The sequence below is a fragment of the Pyxicephalus adspersus genome, chromosome 8, assembly GCF_032062135.1.
Source record: "Pyxicephalus adspersus chromosome 8, UCB_Pads_2.0, whole genome shotgun sequence".
In the NCBI taxonomy this organism is placed as follows: domain Eukaryota; kingdom Metazoa; phylum Chordata; class Amphibia; order Anura; family Pyxicephalidae; genus Pyxicephalus; species Pyxicephalus adspersus.
Window position 1 is genome coordinate 11,993,315 of NC_092865.1, and position 4,342 is coordinate 11,997,656.

The following is a 4,342-nucleotide window of genomic DNA, read 5'->3' on the forward strand; positions in this document are numbered from 1 at the left end:
GTGTTCTCATCCATTCATCCTTTACTGATTTCCTATAGCTGTCTATAAAGCTGTTCTCTCTGCCCCGGAATTGAACATTTCCCATTCATTATTACCTGGCAAAAGTCCTCTCTCACAGAACTGCACAGTTCCCTCAGTTAATATATATATATATATATATATATATATATATATATATATATATATATATATATATATAAGTCTGGTGAATAAGATGGAATCTGTCATGAAAATTTGACAAAATCATTTAAGGATGTGTTAAATATTATCTTGCTTAGTAGAAGCTGACAACCTATTTCAACATTGAGGCTCATAACAATACCCAACAATTGCCTAATAAATCTCTGTTAGCTGTTGTGTTCTGCATTGAGCTAATTAGCAGAAAAGCCGACTATTAATTTTCTTTAATTTCATTTTATGTAGTTTAATTTCATTTTTAAGTGTTTTATGCCTCAATGGACTTTCTTGTACTGCAAGCACCTATTAAAAAGAGCACCAACCATAAATCCCACAAACATCTAATTTCAAGCCCCCATCCCAAAACACCAAACCTCTGTTCAGAGCAAATTAACATAAAAGTTCTAACAATGCATTTCAGTTCTTCTTCAATGCATGCAAAAATGTTGTGCCTAATGCATGACAATGGACCTGATTTATTAAAGCTCTTCAAGACTGGAGATCATAAAATATCATGGGCGAACCTGGGTGATCCAGCAAACTATCTTTTCCAATCTTGTAGAAATTTAAATAAATCTGGCCTAATATGAGCTAAATGCAACATTCCTGGTGTGCTTTGGCCCTAAAACGTAAGGGCCAGTGGGTAGCCAATACATAAATGTATCATAGCTTCTCAGGAAGGATTTAGGTTTTGTTTCTTGATTAACTGCTGTCCACCATGTTCACTCCTTTGTACTTTTTTGCAGGTCCAGAATTTTTTACTGCAAATCAAAGTTTTGGGCATTTAGAAAAATCATCCAGAAACCATGTTTGTGATTTTGCAATGGCCAGCCAAGGAGCAATTCCATAGACCTAGGTAGAATGCTCTGATATATGAGATGCATTGCTATCAGCAGGGACATCAGTGTGACATTTACCCTAAACTAGTTCACTACTCCAAGATTAGTTCCTCATGGACAAGGAATATAAACTACATCTCCAACATTTTTTCCTTATCTTAAATGCATTGACCCTGATTCATCAAGCCAAATCGTATTATCGATCGCGCAGTCGTATTAGCGATCCGGAATCGTGTGCGATCGCGCTATTCAACAACCGAAAAAGCTCGCGCACGAAGCCGCGCTTATCCGACAGGTTTTTACTCGCGATCTTGTATTAAAAGTCACTGTTCGCATGGCAGGAATCCGCCCGGCAGATTCAGGATGCGGATGGACGCGCGCACTCGAGTCCCGGACCGCGGTAATCCGCGATCGCGGGTCGCGCGTATTATCGCGCTTCCCGCGATCGCGGATTTCAATGATGAATCAGGGGCATTGTCTTTGTTTAAGGGTTTTAAAATCTCAGTTGAAAAACCATTTTAATAAACCAGTATATTAGGGTTAAACATGAGTTTGTTAGCAAAATGTTCACAGCTTTATGCCTGAGAAGAGACTCCATTGTCTATCGCATCTACCATAATGAATAAAAAGGAACCTTACCCATCATGACCTCCTAACCCTATTGTAACTTACTTTACTGATTCTGATCAGGGTGAGTTTTTGGCCCAAAACCTGCAAATTTCCAATAGAACGATTTGCTTATATCTAACTGTCATTATAATATAATCCAAGTTGCTTCACCTGGTGAACTTCCTCGTCAGTTTATGATTTACTGTGTTCAGAATTATATTTTGAACAGGCGTGAAAAGAAAGAAACTCTGAAGCTTAGTGCTTGTGATTTGTGACTTTGTTATAATGGAACCTTTAATTCTATTTTGTTTGGCAAACTTGATGTATTTCATAAGTATATTTTTTAATAAAGGTTTATAAACGTGTTTAACAAACCTTTGTTGGTCTTATCTGGACAAAAAACTTTCCTCAGATTATAAATAAATAGGCCCCTACACTTCTTTCTGAATTGGCTTCTCCACAGAAAAAGCGATTTGACAAAACCAACCAGTTACTTTCACATGAGCCTATTAATCGAGATAACCGCCTACTATGCTACACTGACACTAAGGCTGCATACACACGTGCAATAATTGTTGTTGGAAAGGATCTTTCACGATACTTTCCAATGACAAACTACTGCACGATGCATGAACGAGTGCTGTACATACAACACCGTTCTGCTCTATGGAGAGGGGAGGGGGAGAGCGATGGAGCGGCACCCTGCTGCACTCTGTCCCCTTCACTTTCATTAAGATCGTTCGTCGTCCATCGTCTGTAGATTCGCCAGGACGGTCGTTCAGACAATGGTCTAGGAGCGCTATACACAGATACACAGATTCACCTCTGACATCGGCCCTAAACCGATTATCGAATGAAAACCATTGCAAGTGTGTAAGTAGCCTAACTCTCTACCTTGACATTGTTAAAAATCTCTATACTACTTGTATTATTCAAATTTTTCTAGTTTTTTGATACCTTATTACCTACATCCCCTGAAGAAGAAAGCATTGCGAAATGCATTGGATTTTAGGACTTATCCTTAATTATATATCAACTTGAACTCATATGAAGGCTTTGATTATGTTCTTGTACCCAAATATGTATTAATGAATAACTGTAACGTATACTGTATAATGTACCTAATGGTTTTATGAGATTTTACTCCCATAAAACTCAAGCAAACAAATTGTATACTTTGAACCATAAGAACCCCCCTCTAAAAGAAACCCAGCCCAGGGTTATCTATTTTTACCATTTTTTATCTTTACCAATGGGGCGGTTAACTAATTAATAGGTGAAATACTAACTCCCTATACATACATTATTATTATTATCTTGTATTTATATTGTGGTGACCTAATATGCAGTGCTTTACAATGTCCATAGGTATATCACTAACTGTCCCACAGAGGGGCTCACAATCTAATGTTTCTATCATAGTCATACGTCTTTTATAAAGTTTTGAGTGCTCATTTAAAAAAAGCACTCAAAACACACCACTACATATACCCCTCCTATTGCGCCTTACTTCCCCTAGATTGTAAGCTCTTCTGTTTAGGGTCCTCTCCTCCTCCAGCATCGCTGTCTGTATTTGTCTGTCATTTGCAACCCCTATTTAATGTACAGCGCTGCATATTATGTTGGCGCTATATAAATCCTAGAGTATTTTTGGTGTTGGTGGTGGTTACAGTTTAGTATTGGTTTCTATAGAACTAAGTGCCAACCCTTATTCAGTAAAGTATCAAATGAAGAAGAAGAGAAAAAAAGCAGGGTTTTTGGTACAACAAGTGTATTGTATTATATTCAATGAGTATTAGAAATACAGAACATGACAGGTTCAGGATAGGCCACAATAGCCACAATATTTAAAATAGTTTAAGAATTTGTAGTGGGTTGATATACTTCGAAATAGTCAATTTAACAGATAGGAACATTAGCTTCTTCATTTGAACCTTCTATGTATTTGACTGTATAGATCTATATTGCATCTAATACAATTTGTGATATTTAGGGAAGCATTATATATTGTAATATTCATCTGTTTACCTAACTATATTATAATACCAATATATCTGCATGTATTACATAACGTAATGTGAAATTTTTTTTATTAATTCAGACGTAATTACTACAAGTGCCAAAATCATGTTGACAAACTGCTACCCCTGAGGAAGCCAGATAGGGCGAAATGCATCGGGTACAGCAATCGATATGAATAAATTATTGGAGGCTTTCAATCTGTATGGCAAGCAAAATATATGACTGGCTAGATGCTGCATGTCTAGTACTCCCCAAGGGCCAAAGTGATACTGTGTAGACCACAGTGGCCTATCCTGAACCTGTTATGTTCTGTATTACTATTACTCATTGAATATAATACAATATACTTTTTGTGCGAAAAAATCTTGTTTTTTTTCTCTTCTTCTTCATTTTATGCTATATAAATCCTGTTTACTACTACCAATATTATCATATAGCCTAAGGTCAATTTGGGGGAAAGCCAATTATTCTATCCACATGTTTTTTGAATGTGGGAGGAAAGCGGAGTGCCCCAGAGATACCCACGCAAACATAGGAAGTATCGTATTTTTCGGACCATAAGACGCACTGGACCATAAGACGCACCAGTTTTTAGAGAAGGGAAATGAAGAAAAAAATATTCTGAAACAAATAGTGTCCTAAAATATTTTATGTGCATTAAAAACCAACAGCACAGTCATAAACACATGTAATCA